The sequence below is a fragment of the Convolutriloba macropyga genome, chromosome 9, assembly GCF_964194025.1.
Source record: "Convolutriloba macropyga chromosome 9, txConMacr16.3, whole genome shotgun sequence".
Taxonomy (NCBI): Eukaryota; Metazoa; Xenacoelomorpha; order Acoela; family Convolutidae; genus Convolutriloba; species Convolutriloba macropyga.
In genome coordinates this window covers 34,340,662-34,359,582 of record NC_134476.1, presented here as the reverse complement: position 1 = coordinate 34,359,582, position 18,921 = coordinate 34,340,662, and the positions used below count along the sequence as shown (strand labels likewise).

The 18,921-nt window shown below is 37.4% G+C and overlaps 2 protein-coding genes and 23 non-coding genes across 25 annotated transcripts in view; 2 read left to right on the top strand and 23 right to left on the bottom strand.

The window, feature by feature from the left end:
* The window catches only part of LOC142346191 (uncharacterized), a 332,292-nt gene that overhangs the window by 62,038 nt on the left and 251,333 nt on the right, over window positions 1-18,921 (top strand). The gene's annotated exons all lie outside the window — the stretch shown is intronic.
* LOC142345352 (ribosome assembly protein METTL17, mitochondrial-like) overlaps window positions 1-18,921 on the top strand; it is a 225,150-nt gene that overhangs the window by 49,565 nt on the left and 156,664 nt on the right. The gene's annotated exons all lie outside the window — the stretch shown is intronic.
* Trnad-guc (transfer RNA aspartic acid (anticodon GUC)) lies at window positions 435-506 on the bottom strand. Its single transcript has one exon. It is a non-coding gene; the product is annotated as a tRNA-Asp (tRNA).
* On the bottom strand, window positions 808-879 carry Trnad-guc (transfer RNA aspartic acid (anticodon GUC)). Its single transcript has one exon. It is a non-coding gene; the product is annotated as a tRNA-Asp (tRNA).
* On the bottom strand, window positions 1,551-1,622 carry Trnad-guc (transfer RNA aspartic acid (anticodon GUC)). The gene has a single exon. It is a non-coding gene; the product is annotated as a tRNA-Asp (tRNA).
* Window positions 2,295-2,366, bottom strand: Trnad-guc (transfer RNA aspartic acid (anticodon GUC)). The gene has a single exon. It is a non-coding gene; the product is annotated as a tRNA-Asp (tRNA).
* Trnad-guc (transfer RNA aspartic acid (anticodon GUC)) lies at window positions 4,901-4,974 on the bottom strand. Its single transcript has one exon. It is a non-coding gene; the product is annotated as a tRNA-Asp (tRNA).
* Trnad-guc (transfer RNA aspartic acid (anticodon GUC)) lies at window positions 5,646-5,717 on the bottom strand. Its single transcript has one exon. It is a non-coding gene; the product is annotated as a tRNA-Asp (tRNA).
* Window positions 6,388-6,459, bottom strand: Trnad-guc (transfer RNA aspartic acid (anticodon GUC)). The gene has a single exon. It is a non-coding gene; the product is annotated as a tRNA-Asp (tRNA).
* Window positions 6,757-6,830, bottom strand: Trnad-guc (transfer RNA aspartic acid (anticodon GUC)). The gene has a single exon. It is a non-coding gene; the product is annotated as a tRNA-Asp (tRNA).
* Window positions 7,502-7,573, bottom strand: Trnad-guc (transfer RNA aspartic acid (anticodon GUC)). The gene has a single exon. It is a non-coding gene; the product is annotated as a tRNA-Asp (tRNA).
* Window positions 8,200-8,271, bottom strand: Trnad-guc (transfer RNA aspartic acid (anticodon GUC)). Its single transcript has one exon. It is a non-coding gene; the product is annotated as a tRNA-Asp (tRNA).
* Trnad-guc (transfer RNA aspartic acid (anticodon GUC)) lies at window positions 8,898-8,969 on the bottom strand. The gene has a single exon. It is a non-coding gene; the product is annotated as a tRNA-Asp (tRNA).
* Window positions 9,966-10,037, bottom strand: Trnad-guc (transfer RNA aspartic acid (anticodon GUC)). The gene has a single exon. It is a non-coding gene; the product is annotated as a tRNA-Asp (tRNA).
* On the bottom strand, window positions 10,664-10,735 carry Trnad-guc (transfer RNA aspartic acid (anticodon GUC)). The gene has a single exon. It is a non-coding gene; the product is annotated as a tRNA-Asp (tRNA).
* Trnad-guc (transfer RNA aspartic acid (anticodon GUC)) lies at window positions 11,406-11,479 on the bottom strand. Its single transcript has one exon. It is a non-coding gene; the product is annotated as a tRNA-Asp (tRNA).
* Window positions 12,148-12,219, bottom strand: Trnad-guc (transfer RNA aspartic acid (anticodon GUC)). The gene has a single exon. It is a non-coding gene; the product is annotated as a tRNA-Asp (tRNA).
* Trnad-guc (transfer RNA aspartic acid (anticodon GUC)) lies at window positions 12,846-12,917 on the bottom strand. Its single transcript has one exon. It is a non-coding gene; the product is annotated as a tRNA-Asp (tRNA).
* Window positions 13,960-14,031, bottom strand: Trnad-guc (transfer RNA aspartic acid (anticodon GUC)). Its single transcript has one exon. It is a non-coding gene; the product is annotated as a tRNA-Asp (tRNA).
* Window positions 14,328-14,399, bottom strand: Trnad-guc (transfer RNA aspartic acid (anticodon GUC)). The gene has a single exon. It is a non-coding gene; the product is annotated as a tRNA-Asp (tRNA).
* Window positions 15,393-15,464, bottom strand: Trnad-guc (transfer RNA aspartic acid (anticodon GUC)). Its single transcript has one exon. It is a non-coding gene; the product is annotated as a tRNA-Asp (tRNA).
* On the bottom strand, window positions 16,138-16,209 carry Trnad-guc (transfer RNA aspartic acid (anticodon GUC)). The gene has a single exon. It is a non-coding gene; the product is annotated as a tRNA-Asp (tRNA).
* On the bottom strand, window positions 17,624-17,695 carry Trnad-guc (transfer RNA aspartic acid (anticodon GUC)). The gene has a single exon. It is a non-coding gene; the product is annotated as a tRNA-Asp (tRNA).
* On the bottom strand, window positions 17,993-18,064 carry Trnad-guc (transfer RNA aspartic acid (anticodon GUC)). The gene has a single exon. It is a non-coding gene; the product is annotated as a tRNA-Asp (tRNA).
* Window positions 18,736-18,807, bottom strand: Trnad-guc (transfer RNA aspartic acid (anticodon GUC)). Its single transcript has one exon. It is a non-coding gene; the product is annotated as a tRNA-Asp (tRNA).

The window sequence follows — 18,921 nt, the reverse complement described above, 5'->3', positions numbered from 1 at the left end:
TAAGATTTAAGTTTTTTGTAAGCGGACCAGATCCGATTTGGCGGATTTCATCGAAAAAGTTCTCTCTGTCGGGGTATCAAACCCTGGTCTCCAGAGTGACAGTCTGGGATACTCACCACTATACTAAAAGAGATGGTATCTGCAATTCTCATCTCCAAAGTGTCTCAAGAAGAATGCTTTTATGGCAAATATTTTCACTTTGTTCGCCAAGAGCCGAATTATGATTTTTCATTACAGGTATTTGTTTTCAGTTTTGTTGCTGCAATTGAGTAATGAGTCGATTAGTGAGCATTTTGCGTCTTCTGTAATAGGGTTTTCAACGTGTTGTTTTTGTTGTTTTTTTATTTGTCTAAATTGTCCTTTTTTTCGAGCTTAAGATTTTAGTTTTTTGTAAGCGGACCAGATCCGATTTGGCGGATTTCATCGAAAAAGTTCTCTCTGTCGGGGTATCAAACCCCGGTCTCCAGAGTGACAGTCTGGGATACTCACCACTATACTAACAGAGATGGTATCTGCAATTCTCATCTCCAAAGTGTCTCAAGAAGAATGCTTTTATGGCAAATATTTTCACTTTGTTCGCCAAGAGCCGAATTATGATTTTTCATTACAGATATTTGTTTTCAGTTTTGTTGCTGCAATTGAGTAATGAGTCGATTAGTGAGCATTTTGCGTTTTCTGCAATAGGGTTTTCAACGTGTTGTTTTTGTTGTTTTTTTATTTGTCTAAATTGTCCTTTTTTTCGAGCTTAAGATTTTAGTTTTTTGTAAGCGGACCAGATCCGATTTGGCGGATTTCATCGAAAAAGTTCTCTCTGTCGGGGTATCAAACCCCGGTCTCCAGAGTGACAGTCTGGGATACTCACCACTATACCAACAGAGATGGCATCTGCAATTCTCATCTCCAAAGTGTCTCAAGAAGAATGCTTTTATGGCAAATATTTTCACCTTGTTCGCCAAGCGCCGAATTATGTTTTCCCAGTACAGGTATTTGTTTTGAGTGTTGTTGCTGCAATTGAGTAATGAGTCGATTAGTGAGCATTTTGCGTCTTCTGTAATGAGGTTTTCAACGTGCTTTTTCGTTATTTTTTATTTGTCTAAATTGTCCTTTTTTCGAGCTTAAGATTTAAGTTTTTTGTAAGCGGACCAGATCCGATTTGGCGGATTTCATCGAAAAAGTTCTCTCTGTCGGGGTATCAAACCCCGGTCTCCAGAGTGACAGTCTGGGATACTCACCACTATACTAAAAGAGATGGTATCTGCAATTCTCATCTCCAAAGTGTCTCAAGAAGAATGCTTTTATGGCAAATATTTTCACTTTGTTCGCCAAGAGCCGAATTATGATTTTTCATTACAGGTATTTGTTTTCAGTTTTGTTGCTGAAATTGAGTAATGAGTCGATTAGTGAGCATTTTGCGTCTTCTGTAATAGGGTTTTCAACGTGTTGTTTTTGTTGTTTTTTTATTTGTCTAAATTGTCCTTTTTTTCGAGCTTAAGATTTTAGTTTCTTGTAAGCGGACCAGATCCGATTTGGCGGATTTCATCGAAAAAGTTCTCTCTGTCGGGGTATCAAACCCCGGTCTCCAGAGTGACAGTCTGGGATACTCACCACTATACTAACAGAGATGGTATCTGCAATTCTCATCTCCAAAGTGTCTCAAGAAGAATGCTTTTATGGCAAATATTTTCACTTTGTTCGCCAAGAGCCGAATTATGATTTTTCATTACAGATATTTGTTTTCAGTTTTGTTGCTGCAATTGAGTAATGAGTCGATTAGTGAGCATTTTGCGTTTTCTGCAATAGGGTTTTCAACGTGTTGTTTTTGTTGTTTTTGTATTTGTCTAAATTGTCCTTTTTTTCGAGCTTAAGATTTTAGTTTTTTGTAAGCGGACCAGATCCGATTTGGCGGATTTCATCGAAAAAGTTCTCTCTGTCGGTGTATCAAACCCCGGTCTCCAGAGTGACAGTCTGGGATACTCACCACTATACCAACAGAGATGGCATCTGCAATTCTCATCTCCAAAGTGTCTCAAGAAGAATGCTTTTATGGCAAATATTTTCACCTTGTTCGCCAAGCGCCGAATTATGTTTTCCCAGTACAGGTATTTGTTTTGAGTGTTGTTGCTGCAATTGAGTAATGAGTCGATTAGTGAGCATTTTGCGTCTTCTGTAATGAGGTTTTCAACGTGTTTTTTCGTTATTTTTTTAATTGTCTAAATTGTCCTTTTTTCGAGCTTAAGGTTTAAGTTTTTTGTAAGCGGACCAGATCCGATTTGGCGGATTTCATCGAAAAAGTTCTCTCTGTCGGGGTATCAAACCCCGGTCTCCAGAGTGACAGTCTGGGATACTCACCACTATACTAACAGAGATGGTATCTGCAATTCTCATCTCCAAAGTGTCTCAAGAAGAATGCTTTTATGGCAAATATTTTCACTTTGTTCGCCAAGAGCCGAATTATGATTTTTCATTACAGATATTTGTTTTCAGTTTTGTTGCTGCAATTGAGTAATGAGTCGATTAGTGAGCATTTTGCGTTTTCGGCAATAGGGTTTTCAACGTGTTGTTTTTGTTGTTTTTTATTTGTCTAAATTGTCCTTTTTTTCGAGCTTAAGATTTTAGTTTTTTGTAAGCGGACCAGATCCGATTTGGCGGATTTCATCGAAAAAGTTCTCTCTGTCGGGGTATCAAACCCCGGTCTCCAGAGTGACAATCTGGGATACTCATCACTATACTAACAGAGATGGTATCTGCAATTCTTATCTCCAAAGTGTCTCAAGAAGAATGCTTTTATGGCAATTGTTTTCATTTTGTTCGCCAAGCGCCGAACCATGTTTTTCCTTTACAGGTGTTTGTTTTGAGTTTTGTTGCTGCAATTGAGTAATGAGTCGATTAGTGAGCATTTTGCGTCTCCTCTAATAAGCTTTTCAACGTGGTGTTTTTTTTAATTATTTGTCTAGATTGCCCCTGTTTTAGGACTTAAGATTTTAGTTCTTTGTAAGCGAACCAGATCCGATTTAGCGAATTTCATCAAAAAAGTTCTCTCTGTCGGGGAATCGGACCCCGGTCTCCAGACAGACAGTCTGGGATACTCACCACTATACTAACAGAGATGGTATCTTCAATTCTTATCTCCAAAGTGTCTCAAGAAGAAAATATTTTCGGAAAATATTTTACGGAAAATATTTTCATTTTGTTCGCCAAGAGCCGAAATATTATTTTTCATTACAGATAATTGTTTTCGGTTTTATTGCTGCAATTGAGTAATAAATCGATTAGTGAGCATTTTGCGTCTTCTGTAATAAGGTTTTCAACGTGTTGTTTTTGTTGTTTGTTGTTTGTCTAATTTGTCCTTTTTTTAGCTTAAGATTTTTGATCTTTGTAAGCGGACCTGATCCGATTTAGCGAAGTTCATCAAAAATTTTCTCTCTGTCGGTTATCAAACCGCGGTCTCCAGAGTGACAGTCTGCGATACTCACCACTTTACTACCAGAGATGGTATCTGCATTTTTATCTCCAAATTGTCTCAAGAAGAATTCTTTTATGGCAATTCTTTTCATTTTGATCGCTAAACGCCGAACCATGTTTTTCCTTTACAGGTATTTGTTTCGAGTTTTGTTGCTGCAATTGAGTAATGAGTCGATTAGTAAGGATTTTGCGTCCCCTTTAATAAGCTTTTCAACATGGAGTTTTTGTTCTTTTTTATTTGTCTAGATTGCCCCTGTTTTAGGGCTTAAGATTTTAGTACTTTGTAAGCGAACCAGATCCGATTTAGCGAATTTCATCAAAAAAGTTCTCTCTGTCAGGGAATCGAACCGCGGTCTCCAGAGTTACAGTCTGTGATACTCACCACTATACTAACACAGATGGTATCTTCAATTCTTATCTCCAAAGTGTCTCAAGAAGAATGCTTTTACGGCAAATATTTTCACTTTGTTCGCCAAGAGCCGAATTATGATTTTTCATTACAGATACTTGTTTTCGGTTTTATTGCTGCAATTGAATAATGAGTCGATTAGTGAGCATTTTGCGTCTTCTCTAATAAGGTTTTCAACGTGTTGTTTTCGTTGTTTTTTATTTGTCTAAATTGTCCCTTTTTTTGAGCTTAAGATTTTAGTTCTTTGCAAGCGGACCTGATCCGATTTAGCGTAGTTCATCAAAAATTTTCTGTCTGTCGGTTTATCAAACCGCGGTCTCCAGGGTGACAGTCTGCGATACTCACCATTTTACTACCAGAGATGGTATCTGCAATTTTTATCTCCAAATTGTCTCAAGAAGAATGCTTTTATGGCAATTATTTTCATTTTGATCGCCAAGTGCCGAACCATGTTTTTCTTTTACAGGTATTTGTTTTGAGTTTTGTTGCTGCTATTGAGTAATGAGTCGATTAGTGAGCATTTTCCCTCTTCTGTGATAAGGTTTTCAACGTGTTGTTTTCGTTGTTTTTTATTTGTCTAAATTGTCCCTTTTTTGAGCTTAAGATTTTAGTTTTTTGTAAGTGGACCTGATCCGATTTAGCGAAGTTCATCAAAATTTTCTCTCTGTCGGTTTATCAAACCGCGGTCTCCAGGGTGACAGTCTTCGATACTCACCACTTTACTACCAGAGATGCTATCTGCATTTTTTTCTCCAAACTGTCTCAAGAAGAATGCTTTTATGTCAATTAATTTCATTTTGATCGCCAAGCGCCGAACCATGTTTTTCCTTCACAGGTATTTGGTTTGAGTTTTGATGCTGCAACTGAGTAATGAGTCGATTAGTGAGCATTTTGCGTCTCCTTTAATAAGCTTTTCAACGTGGTGTTTTTGTTGTTTTTTATTTGTCTAGATTGTTCCTGTTTTAGGGCTTAAGATTTTAGTTCTTTGTAAGCGAACCAGATCCGATTTAGCGAATTTCATCAAAAATGTTCTGTCTGTCGGGGAATCGAACCCCGGTCTCCAGAGTGACAGTCTGGGATACTCACCACTATACTAACAGAGATGGTATCTTCAATTCTTATCCCCAAAGTGTCTCAAGAAGAATGCTTTTACGGCAAATATTTTCACTTTGTTCGCCAAGAGCCGAAATATGATTTTTCATTACAGATAATTGTTTTCGGTTTTATTGCTGCTATTGAGTAATGAGTCGATTAGTGAGCATTTTCCCTCTTCTGTGATAAGGTTTTCAACGTGTTGTTTTCGTTGTTTTTTATTTGTCTAAATTGTCCCTTTTTTGAGCTTAAGATTTTAGTTTTTTGTAAGTGGACCTGATCCGATTTAGCGAAGTTCATCAAAAATTTTCTCTCTGTCGGGGTATCAAACCGCGGTCTCCAGGGTGACGGTCTGCGATACTCACCACTTTACTACCAGAGATGGTATCTGCAATTTTTATCTGCAAATTGTCTCAAGAAGAATGCTTTTATGGCAATTATTTTCATTTTGATCGCCAAGCGATGAACCATGTTTTTCCTTTACAGGTATTTGTTTTGAGTTTTGTTGCTGCAATTGAGTAGTGAGTCGATTAGTGAGCATTTTGCTTCTCCTTTAATAAGCTTTTCAACGTGGTGTTTTTGTTGTTTTTTATTTGTCTAGATTGTTCCTGTTTTAGGGCTTAAGATTTTAGTTCTTTGTAAGCGAACCAGATCCGATTTAGCGAATTTCATCCAAAGAGTTCTCTCTGTTGGGGAATCGAACCCCGGTCTCCAGAGTGACAGTCTGGGATACTCACCACTATACTAACAGAGATGGTATCTTCAATTCTTATCTCCAAAGTGTCTCAAGAAGAATGCTTTTACGGCAAATATTTTCACTTTTTTCGCCAAGAGCCGAATTATGATTTTTCATTACAGATATTTGTTTTCGGTTTTATTGCTGCAATTGAGTAGTGAGTCGATTAGTGAGCATTTTGCGTCTTCTGTAATACGGTTTTCAACGTGTTGTTTTCGTTGTTTTTTATTTGTCTAAATTGTCCCTTTTTTTGAGCTTAAGATTTTAGTTCTTTGTAAGCGGACCTGATCCGATTTAGCGAAGTTCATCAAAATTTTCTCTCTGTCGGGGTATCAAACCGCGGTCTCCAGGGTGACAGTCTGCGATTCTCACCACTTTGATACCAGAGATGGTATCTGCAATTTTTATCTCCAAATTGTCTCAAGAAGAATGCTTTTATGTCAATTATTTTCAATTTGATCGCCAAGCGCCGAACCATGTTTTTCCTTCACAGGTATATGTTTTGAGTTTTGTTGCTGCAATTGAGTAATGAGTCGATTAGTGAGCATTTTGCGTCTTCTGTAATGAGGTTTTCAACGTGTTTTTTCGTTATTTTTTTAATTGTCTAAATTGTCCTTTTTTCGAGCTTAAGGTTTAAGTTTTTTGTAAGCGGACCAGATCCGATTTGGCGGATTTCATCGAAAAAGTTCTCTCTGTCGGGGAATCGAACCCCGGTCTCCAGAGTGACAGTCTGGAATACTCACCACTTTACTACCAGAGATGCTATCTGCATTTTTTTCTCCAAACTGTCTCAAGAAGAATGCTTTTATGTCAATTAATTTCATTTTGATCGCCAAGCGCCGAACCATGTTTTTCCTTCACAGGTATTTGGTTTGAGTTTTGATGCTGCAACTGAGTAATGAGTCGATTAGTGAGCATTTTGCGTCTCCTTTAATAAGCTTTTCAACGTGGTGTTTTTGTTGTTTTTTATTTGTCTAGATTGTTCCTGTTTTAGGGCTTAAGATTTTAGTTCTTCGTAAGCGAACCAGATCCGATTTAGCGAATTTCATCAAAAATGTTCTGTCTGTCGGGGAATCGAACCCCGGTCTCCAGAGTGACAGTCTGGGATACTCACCACTATACTAACAGAGATGGTATCTTCAATTCTTATCCCCAAAGTGTCTCAAGAAAAATGCTTTTACGGCAAATATTTTCACTTTGTTCGCCAAGAGCCGAAATATGATTTTTCATTACAGATAATTGTTTTCGGTTTTATTGCTGCTATTGAGTAATGAGTCGATTAGTGAGTATTTTCCCTCTTCTGTGATAAGGTTTTCAACGTGTTGTTTTCGTTGTTTTTTATTTGTCTAAATTGTCCCTTTTTTGAGCTTAAGATTTTAGTTTTTTGTAAGTGGACCTGATCCGATTTAGCGAAGTTCATCAAAAATTTTCTCTCTGTCGGGGTATCAAACCGCGGTCTCCAGGGTGACGGTCTGCGATACTCACCACTTTACTACCAGAGATGGTATCTGCAATTTTTATCTGCAAACTGTCTCAAGAAGAATGCTTTTATGGCAATTATTTTCATTTTGATCGCCAAGCGATGAACCATGTTTTTCCTTTACAGGTATTTGTTTTGAGTTTTGTTGCTGCAATTGAGTAGTGAGTCGATTAGTGAGCATTTTGCTTCTCCTTTAATAAGCTTTTCAACGTGGTGTTTTTGTTGTTTTTTATTTGTCTAGATTGTTCCTGTTGTAGGGCTTAAGATTTTAGTTCTTTGTAAGCGAACCAGATCCGATTTAGCGAATTTCATCCAAAGAGTTCTCTCTGTCGGGGAATCGAACCCCGGTCTCCAGAGTGACAGTCTGGGATACTCGCCACTATACTAACAGAGATGGTATCTTCAATTCTTATCTCCAAAGTGTCTCAAGAAGAATGCTTTTACGGCAAATATTTTCACTTTTTTCGCCAAGAGCCGAATTATGATTTTTCATTACAGATATTTGTTTTCGGTTTTATTGCTGCGATTGAGTAGTGAGTCGATTAGTGAGCATTTTGCGTCTTCTGTAATAAGGTTTTCAACGTGTTGTTTTCGTTGTTTTTTATTTGTCTAAATTGTCCCTTTTTTTGAGCTTAAGATTTTAGTTCTTTGTAAGCGGACCTGATCCGATTTAGCGAAGTTCATCAAAATTTTCTCTCTGTCGGGGTATCAAACCGCGGTCTCCAGGGTGACAGTCTGCGATACTCACCACTTTGATACCAGAGATGGTATCTGCAATTTTTATCTCCAAATTGTCTCAAGAAGAATGCTTTTATGTCAATTATTTTCAATTTGATCGCCAAGCGCCGAACCATGTTTTTCCTTCACAGGTATATGTTTTGAGTTTTGTTGCTGCAATTGAGTAATGAGTCGATTAGTGAGCATTTTGCGTCTCCTTTAATAAGCTTTTCAACGTGGTGTTTTTGTTGTTTTTTATTTAAGCGAACCAGATCCGATTTAGCGAATTTCATCAAAAAAGTTCTCTCTGTCGGGGAATCGAACCCCGGTCTCCAGAGTGACAGTCTGGAATACTCACCACTATACTAACAGAGATGGTATCTTCAATTCTTATCTTCAAAGTGTCTCAAGAAGAATGCTTTTACGGCAAATATTTTCACTTTGTTCGCCAAGAGCCGAATTATGATTTTTCATTACAGATATTTGTTTTCGGTTTTATTGCTGCAATTGAGTAATGAGTCGATTAGTGAGCATTTTGTGTCTTCTGCAATAAGGTTTTCAACGTGTTGTTTTCGTTGTTTTTTTTTTGTCTAAATTGTCCCTTTTTTTGAGCTTAAGATTTTAGTTCTTTGTAAGCGGACCTGATCTGATTTAGCGAAGTTCATCAAAACTTTTTTTCTGTCGGGTTATCAAACCGCGGTCTCCAGGGTGACAGTCTGCGATACTCACCACTTTGATACCAGAGATGGTATCTGCAATTTTTATCTCCAAATTGTCTCAAGAGGAATGCTTTTATGTCAATTATTATCATTTTGATCGCCAAGCGCCGAACCATGTTTTTCCTTCACAGGTATTTGTTTTGAATTTTGTTGCTGCAATTGAGTAATGAGTCGATTAGTGAGCATTTTGCGTCTCCTTTAATAAGCTTTTCAACGTGGTGTTTTTGTTGTTTTTTATTCAAGCGAACCAGATCCGATTTAGCGAATTTCATCAAAAAAGTTCTCTCTGTCGGGGAATCGAACCCCGGTCTCCAGAGTGACAGTCTGGAATACTCACCACTATACTAACAGAGATGGTATCTTCAGTTCTTATCTCCAAAGTGTCTCAAGAAGAATGCTTTTACGGCAAATATTTTCACTTTGTTCGCCAAGAGCCGAATTATGATTTTTCATTACAGATAATTGTTTTCGGTTTTATTGCTGCAATTGAGTAATGAGTCGCATAGTGAGCATTTTGCGTCTTCTGTAATAAGGTTTTCAACGTGTTGTTTTCGTTGTTTTTTATTTGTCTAAATTGTCCCTTTTTTTGAGCTTAAGATTTTAGTTCTTTGTAAGCGGACCTGATCCGATTTAGCGAAGTTCATCAAAACTTTCTCTCTGTCGGGGTATCAAACCTCGGTCTCCAGGGTGACAGTCTGCGATATTCATCACTTTGATACCAGAGATGGTATCTGCAATTTTTATCTCCAAATTGTCTCAAGAAGAATGCTTTTACGGCAAATATTTTCACTTTGTTCGTCAAGAGCCGAATTATGATTTTTCATTACAGATATTTGTTTTGAGTTTTTTGCTGCAATTGAGTAATGAGTCGATTAGTGAGCATTTTGCGTCTTCTGTAAAAAGGTTTTCAACATGTTGTTTTCGTTGTTTTTTATTTGTCTAAATTGTCCCTTTTTTTGAGCTTAAGATTTTAGTTCTTTGTAAGCGGACCTGATCCGATTTAGCGAAGTTCATCAAAACTTTCTCTCTGTCGGGGTATCAAACCGCGGTCTCCAGGGTGACAGTCTGCGATACTCACCACTTTGATACCAGAGATGGTATCTGCAATTTTTATCTCCAAATTGTCTCAAGATGAATGCTTTTATGTCAATTATTTTCATTTTGATCGCCAAGCGCCGAACCATGTTTTTCCTTCACAGGTATTTGTTTTGAGTTTTGTTGCTGCAATTGAGTAATGAGTCGATTAGTGAGCATTTTGCGTCTCCTTTAACCAGCTTTTCAACGTGGTGTTTTTGTTGTTTTTTATTTAAGCGAACCAGATCCGATTTAGCGAATTTCATCAAAAAAGTTCTCTCTGTCGGGGAATCGAACCCCGGTCTCCAGAGTGACAGTCTGGAATACTCACCACTATACTAACAGAGATAGTATCTTCAGTTCTTACCTCCAAAGTGTCTCAAGAAGAATGCTTTTACGGCAAATATTTTCACTTTGTTCGCCAAGAGCCGAATTATGATTTTTCATTACAGATAATTGTTTTCGGTTTTATTGCTGCAATTGAGTAATGAGTCGATTAGTGAGCATTTTGCGTCTTCTGTAATAAGGTTTTCAACGTGTTGTTTTCGTTGTTTTTTATTTGTCTAAATTGTCCCTCTTTTGAGCTTAAGATTTTATTTCTTTGTAAGTGGACCTGATCCGATTTAGCGAAGTTCATCAAAAATTTTCTCTCTGTCGGGGTATCAAACCGCGGTCTCCAGGGTGACAGTCTGGGATACTCACCACTATACTAACAGAGATGGTATCTTCAATTCTTATCTCCAAAGTGTCTCAAGAAGAATGCTTTTACGGCAAATATTTTCACTTTGTTCGCCAAGAGCCGAATTATGATTTTTCATTACAGATATTTGTTTTCGGTTTTATTGCTGCAATTGAGTAATGAGTCGATTAGTGAGAATTTTGCGTCTCCTTTAATAAGCTTTTCAACGTGCTGTTTTTGTTGTTTTTTATTTAAGCGAACCAGATCCGATTTAGCGAAGTTCATCAAAAAAGTTCTCCCTGTCGGGGAATCGAATCCCGGTCTCCAGAGTGACAGTCTGGAATACTCACCACTATACTAACAGAGATGGTATCTTCAGTTCTTATCTCCAAAGTGTCTCAAGAAGAATGCTTTTACGGCAAATATTTTCACTTTGTTCGCCAAGAGCCGAATTATGATTTTTCATTACAGATAATTGTTTTCGGTTTTATTGCTGCAATTGAGTAATGAGTCGATTAGTGAGCATTTTGCGTCTTCTGTAATAAGGTTTTCAACGTGCTGTTTTCGTTGTTTTTTATTTGTCTAAATTGTCCCTTTTTTGAGCTTAAGATTTTAAGTTCTTTGTAAGTGGACCTGATCCGGTTTAGCGAAGTTCATCAAAAATTTTCTCTCTGTCGGGGTATCAAACCGCGGTCTCCAGGGTGACAGTCTGCGATACTCACCACTTTACTACCAGAGATGGTATCTGCAATTTTTATCTCCAAATTGTCTCAAGAAGAAGGCTTTTATGGCAATTATTTTCATTTTGATCGCCAAGCGATGAACCATGTGTTTCCTTTACAGGTATTTGTTTTGAGTTTTGTTGCTGCAATTGAGTAATGAGTCGATTAGTGAGCATTTTGCGTCTCCTTTAATAAGCTTTTCAACGTGGTGTTTTTGTTGTTTTTTATTTTTCTAGATTGTTCCTGTTTTAGGGCTTAAGATTTTAGTTCTTTGTAAGCGAACCAGATCCGATTTAGCGAATTTCATCAAAAATGTTCTGTCTGTCGGGGAATCGAACCCCGGTCTCCAGAGTGACAGTCTGGGATACTCACCACTATACTAACAGAGATGGTATCTTCAATTCTTATCTCCAAAGTGTCTCAAGAAGAATGCTTTTACGGCAAATATTTTCACTTTGTTCGCCAAGAGCCGAAATATTTTTCATTACAGATAATTGTTTTCGGTTTTATTGCTGCTATTGAGTAATGAGTCGATTAGTGAGCATTTTCCCTCTTCTGTGATAAGGTTTTCAACGTGTTGTTTTCGTCGTTTTTTATTTGTCTAAATTGTCCCTTTTTTGAGCTTAAGATTTTAGTTTTTTGTAAGTGGACCTGATCCGATTTAGCGAAGTTCATCAAAAATTTTCTCTCTGTCGGGGTATCAAACCGCGGTCTCCAGGGTGACGGTCTGCGATACTCACCACTTTACTACCAGAGATGGTATCTGCAATTTTTATCTGTAAATTGTCTCAAGAAGAATGCTTTTATGGCAATTATTTTCATTTTGATCGCCAAGCGATGAACCATGTTTTTCCTTTACAGGTATTTGTTTTGAGTTTTGTTGCTGCAATTGAGTAGTGAGTCGATTAGTGAGCATTTTGCTTCTCCTTTAATAAGCTTTTCAACGTGGTGTTTTTGTTGTTTTTTATTTGTCTAGATTGTTCCTGTTTTAGGGCTTAAGATTTTAGTTCTTTGTAAGCGAACCAGATCCGATTTAGCGAATTTCATCCAAAGAGTTCTCTCTGTCGGGGAATCGAACCCCGGTCTCCAGAGTGACAGTCTGGGATACTCACCACTATACTAACAGAGATGGTATCTTCAATTCTTATCTCCAAAGTGTCTCAAGAAGAATGCTTTTACGGCAAATATTTTCACTTTGTTCGCCAAGAGCCGAATTATGATTTTTCATTACAGATATTTGTTTTCGGTTTTATTGCTGCAATTGAGTAATGAGTCGATTAGTGAGCATTTTGCGTCTTCTGTAATAAGGTTTTCAACGTGTTGTTTTCGTTGTTTTTTATTTGTCTAAATTGTCCCTTTTTTTGAGCTTAAGATTTTAGTTCTTTGTAAGCGGACCTGATCCGATTTGGCGAAGTTCATCAAAATTTTCTCTCTGTCGGGGTATCAAACCGCGGTCTCCAGGGTGACAGTCTGCGATACTCACCACTTTGATACCAGAGATGGTATCTGCAATTTTTATCTCCAAATTGTCTCAAGAAGAATGCTTTTATGTCAATTATTTTCAATTTGATCGCCAAGCGCCGAACCATGTTTTTCCTTCACAGGTATATGTTTTGAGTTTTGTTGCTGCAATTGAGTAATGAATCGATTAGTGAGCATTTTGCGTCTCCTTTAATAAGCTTTTCAACGTGGTGTTTTTGTTGTTTTTTATTTAAGCGAACCAGATCCGATTTAGCGAATTTCATCAAAAAAGTTCTCTCTGTCGGGGAATCGAACCCCGGTCTCCAGAGTGACAGTCTGGAATACTCACCACTATACTAACAGAGATGGTATCTTCAATTCTTATCTCCAAAGTGTCTCAAGAAGAATGCTTTTACGGCAAATATTTTCACTTTGTTCGCCAAGAGCCGAATTATGATTTTTCATTACAGATATTTGTTTTCGGTTTTATTGCTGCAATTGAGTAATGAGTCGATTAGTGAGCATTTTGCGTCTTCTGCAATATGGTTTTCAACGTGTTGTTTTTGTTGTTTTTTATTTGTCTAAATTGTCCCTTTTTTTGAGCTTAAGATTTTAGTTCTTTGTAAGCGGACCTGATCTGATTTAGCGAAGTTCATCAAAACTTTCTTTCTGTCGGGGTATCAAACCGCGGTCTCCAGGGTGACAGTCTGCGATACTCATGACTTTGATACCAGAGATGGTATCTGCAATTTTTATCTCCAAATTGTCTCAAGAAGAATGCTTTTACGGCAAATATTTTCACTTTGTTCGTCAAGAGCCGAATTATGATTTTTCATTACAGATATTTGTTTTGAGTTTTATTGCTGCAATTGAGTAATGAGTCGATTAGTGAGCATTTTGCGTCTTCTGTAAAAAGGTTTTCAACATGTTGTTTTCGTTGTTTTTTATTTGTCTAAATTGTCCCTTTTTTTGAGCTTAAGATTTTAGTTCTTTGTAAGCGGACCTGATCCGATTTAGCGAAGTTCATCAAAACTTTCACTCTGTCGGGGTATCAAACCGCGGTCTCCAGGGTGACAGTCTGCGATACTCACCACTTTGATACCAGAGATGGTATCTGCAATTTTTATCTCCAATTTGTCTCAAGATGAATGCTTTTATGTCAATTATTTTCATTTTGATCGCCAAGCGCCGAACCATGTTTTTCCTTCACAGGTATTTGTTTTGAGTTTTGTTGCTGCAATTGAGTAATGAGTCGATTAGTGAGCATTTTGCGTCTTCTGTAATGAGGTTTTCAACGTGTTTTTTCGTTATTTTTTTTAATTGTCTAAATTGTCCTTTTTTCGAGCTTAAGGTTTAAGTTTTTTGTAAGCGGACCAGATCCGATTTGGCGGATTTCATCGAAAAAGTTCTCTCTGTCGGGGAATCGAACCCCGGTCTCCAGAGTGACAGTCTGGAATACTCACCACTATACTAACAGAGATGGTATCTTCAGTTCTTATCTCCAAAGTGTCGCAAGAAGAATGCTTTTACGGCAAATATTTTCACTTTGTTCGCCAAGAGCCAAATTATGATTTTTCATTACAGATAATTGTTTTCGGTTTTATTGCTGCAATTGAGTAATGAGTCGATTAGTGAGCATTTTGCGTCTTCTGTAATAAGGTTTTCAGCGTGTTGTTTTCGTTGTTTTTATTTGTCTAAATTGTCCCTCTTTTGAGCTTAAGATTTTATTTCTTTGTAAGTGGACCTGATCCGATTTAGCGAAGTTCATCAAAAATTTTCTCTGTCGGGGAATCGAACCCCGGTCTCCAGAGTGACAGTCTGGAATACTCACCACTATACTAACAGAGATGGTATCTTCAGTTCTTATCTCCAAAGTGTCGCAAGAAGAATGCTTTTACGGCAAATATTTTCACTTTGTTCGCCAAGAGCCAAATTATGATTTTTCATTACAGATAATTGTTTTCGGTTTTATTGCTGCAATTGAGTAATGAGTCGATTAGTGAGCATTTTGCGTCTTCTGTAATAAGGTTTTCAGCGTGTTGTTTTCGTTGTTTTTTATTTGTCTAAATTGTCCCTCTTTTGAGCTTAAGATTTTATTTCTTTGTAAGTGGACCTGATCCGATTTAGCGAAGTTCATCAAAAATTTTCTCTCTGTCGGGGTATCAAACCGCGGTCTCCAGGGTGACAGTCTGGGATACTCACCACTATACTAACAGAGATGGTATCTTCAATTCTTATCTCCAAAGTGTCTCAAGAATGCTTTTACGGCAAATATTTTCACTTTGTTCGCCAAGAGCCGAATTATGATTTTTCATTACAGATATTTGTTTTCGGTTTTATTGCTGCAATTGAGTAATGAGTCGATTAGTGAGAATTTTGCGTCTTCTGTAATAAGGTTTTCAACGTGTTGTTTTCGTTGTTTTTTATTTGTCTAAATTGTCCCTTTTTTGAGCTTAAGATTTTAGTTCTTTGTAAGCAGACCTGATCCAATTTAGCGAAGTTCATCAAAACTTTCTCTCTGTCGGGGTATCAAACCGCGGTCTCCAGGGTGACAGTCTGCGATACTCACCACTTTGATACCAGAGATGGTATCTGCAATTTTTATCTCCAAATTGTCTCAAGAAGAATGCTTTTATGTCAATTATTTTCATTTTGATCGCCAAGCGCCGAACCGTGTTTTTCCTTCACAGGTATTTGTTTTGAGTTTTTTTGCTGCAATTGAGTAATGAGTCGATTACTGAGCATTTTGCGTCTCCTTTAATAAGCTTTTCAACGTGCTGTTTTTGTTGTTTTTTATTTAAGCGAACCAGATCCGATTTAGCGAAGTTCATCAAAAAAGTTCTCCCTGTCGGGGAATCGAACCCCGGTCTCCAGAGTGACAGTCTGGAATACTCACCACTATACTAACAGAGATGGTATCTTCAGTTCTTATCTCCAAAGTGTCTCAAGAAGAATGCTTTTACGGCAAAATATTTTCACTTTGTTCGCCAAGAGCCGAATTATGATTTTTCATTACAGGTAATTGTTTTCGGTTTTATTGCTGCAATTGAGTAATGAGTCGATTAGTGAGCATTTTGCGTCTTCTGTAATAAGGTTTTCAACGTGTTGTTTTCGTTGTTTTTTATTTGTCTAAATTGTCCCTTTTTTGAGCTTAAGATTTTAAGTTCTTTGTAAGTGGACCTGATCCGGTTTAGCGAAGTTCATCAAAAATTTTCTCTCTGTCGGGGTATCAAACCGCGGTCTCCAGGGTGACAGTCTGCGATACTCACCACTTTACTACCAGAGATGGTATCTGCAATTTTTATCTCCAAATTGTCTCAAGAAGAAGGCTTTTATGGCAATTATTTTCATTTTGATCGCCAAGCGATGAACCATGTGTTTCCTTTACAGGTATTTGTTTTGAGTTTTGTTGCTGCAATTGAGTAATGAGTCGATTAGTGAGCATTTTGTGTCTCCTTTAATAAGCTTTTCAACGTGGTGTTTTTGTTGTTTTTTATTTTTCTAGATTGTTCCTGTTTTAGGGCTTAAGATTTTAGTTCTTTGTAAGCGAACCAGATCCGATATAGCGAAGTTCATTAAAAAAGTTATCTCTGTCGGGGAATCGAACCCCGGTCTCCAGAGTGACAGTCTGGAATACTCACCTCTATACTAACAGAGATGGTATCTTCAGTTCTTATCTCCAAAGTGTCTCAAGAAGAATGCTTTTACGGCAAATATTTTCACTTTGTTCGCCAAGAGCCGAATTATGATTTTTCATTACAGATAATTGTTTTCGGTTTTATTGCTGCAATTGAGTAATGAGTCGATTAGTGAGCATTTTGCGTCTTCTGTAAAAAGGTTTTCAACGTGTTGTTTTCGTTGTTTTTTATTTGTCTAAATTGTCCCTTTTTTTGAGCTTAAGAGTTAAGTTCTTTGTAAGTGGACCTGATCCGGTTTAGCGAAGTTCATCAAAAATTTTCTCTCTGTCGGGGTATCAAACGGCGGTCTCCAGTGTGACAGTCTGCGATACTCACCACTTTACTACCAGAGATGGTATCTGCAATTTTTATCTCCAAATTGTCTCAAGAAGAATGCTTTTATGGCAATTATTTTCATTTTGATCGCCAAGCGATGAACCATGTTTTTCCTTTACAGGTATTTGTTTTGAGTTTTGTTGCTGCAATTGAGTAATGAGTCGATTAGTGAGCATTTTGCGTCTCCTTTAATAAGCTTTTCAACGTGGTGTTTTTGTTGTTTTTTATTTGTCTAGATTGTTCCTGTTTTAGGGCTTAAGATTTTAGTTCTTTGTAAGCGAACCAGATCCGATTTAGCGAATTTCATCAAAAAAGTTCTCTGTGTCGGGGAATCGAACCCCAGTTTCCAGAGTGACAGTCTGGGATTCTCACCACTATACTAACAGAGATGGTATCTTCAATTCTTATCTCCAAAGTGTCTCAAGAAGAATGCTCTTACGGCAAATATTTTCACTTTGTTCGCAAAGAGCCGAATTATGATATTCATTACAGATATTTGTTTTCGGTTTTATTGCTGCAATTGAGTAATGAGTCGATTAGTGAGCATTTTGCGTCTTCTGTAATAAGGTTTTCAACGTGTTGTTTTTGTTGTTTTTTATTTGTCTAACTTGTCCCTTTTTTTGAGCTTAAGATTTTAGTTCTTTGTAAGCGGACCTGATCCGATTTAGCGAAGTTCATCAAAATTTTCTCTCTGTCGGGGTATCAAACCGCGGTCTCCAGGGTGACAGTCTGCGATACTCACCACTTTACTACCAGAGATGGTATCTGCAATTTTTATCTCAAAATTGTCTCAAGAAGAATGCTTTTATGGCAATTATTTTCATTTTGATCGCCAAGCAATGAATCATGTTTTTCCTTTACAGGTATTTGTTTTGAGTTTTGTTGCTGCAATTGAGTAATGAGTCGATTAGTGAGCATTTTGCGTCTCCTTTAATAAGCTTTTCAACGTGGTGTTTTTGTTGTTTTTTATTTTTCTAGATTGTTCCTGTTTTAGGGCTTAAGATTTTAGTTCTTTGTAAGCGAACCAGATCCGATTTAGCGAATTTCATCAAAAAAGTCCTCTCTGTCGGGGAATCGAACCCCGGTCTCCAGAGTGACAGTCTGGGATACGCACCACTATACTAACAGAGATGGTATCTGCAATTTTTATCTCCCCATTGTCTCAAGAATGCTTTTATGGCAATTATTTTCATTTTGATCGCCAGGCGATGAACCATGTTTTTCCTTTACAGGTATTTGTTTTGAGTTTTGTTGCGGCAATTGAGTAATGAGTCGATTAGTGAGCATTTTGCGTCTCCTTTAATAAGCTTTTCAACGTGGTGTTTTTGTTGTTTTTTATTTTTCTAGATTGTTCCTGTTTTACGGCTTAAGATTTTAGTTCTTTGTAAGCGAACCAGATCCGATTTAGCGAATTTCATCAAAAAAGTCCTCTCTGTCGGGGAATCGAACCCCGGTCTCCGGAGTGACAGTCTGGGATACTCACCACTATACTAACAGAGATGGTGTCTTCAATTCTTATCTCCAAAGTGTCTCAAGAAGAATGCTTTTACGGCAAATATTTTCACTTTGTTCGCCAAGAGCCGAATTATGATTTTTCATTACAGATATTTGTTTTCGGTTTTGTTGCCGCAATTGAGTAATGAGTCGATTAGTGAGCATTTTGCGTCTTCTGTAATAAGGTTTTCAACGTGTTGTTTTTGTTGTTTTTTATTTGTCTAACTTGTCCCTTTTTTTGAGCTTAAGATTTTAGTTCTTTGTAAGTGGACCTGATCCGATTTAGCGAAGTTCATCAAAATTTTCTCTCTGTCGGGGTATCAAACCGCGGTCTCCAGGGTGACAGTCTGCGATGCTCACCACTTTACTACCAGAGATGGTATCTGCAATTTTTATCTCCAAATTGTCTCAAGAAGAATGCTTTTATGGCAATTGTTTTCATTTTGATCGCCAAGCGATGAACCATGCTTTTCCTTTACAGGTATTTGTTTTGAGTTTTGTTGCTGCAATTGAGTAATGAGTCGATAAGTGAGCATTTTGCGTCTCCTTTAATAAGCTTTTCAACGTGGTGTTTTTGTTGTTTTTTATTTTTCTAGATTGTTCCTGTTTTAGGGCTTAAGATTTTAGTTCTTTGTAAGCGAACCAGATCCGATTTAGCGAATTTCATCAAAAAAGTACTCTCTGTCGGGGAATCGAACCCCGGTCTCCAGAGTGACAGTCTGGGATACTCACCACTACACTAACAGAGATGGTATCTTTAGTTCTTATCTCCAAAGTGTCTCAAGAAGAATGCTTTTACGGCAAATATTTTCACTTTGTTCGCCAAGAGCCGAATTATGATTTTTCATTACAGATATTTGTTT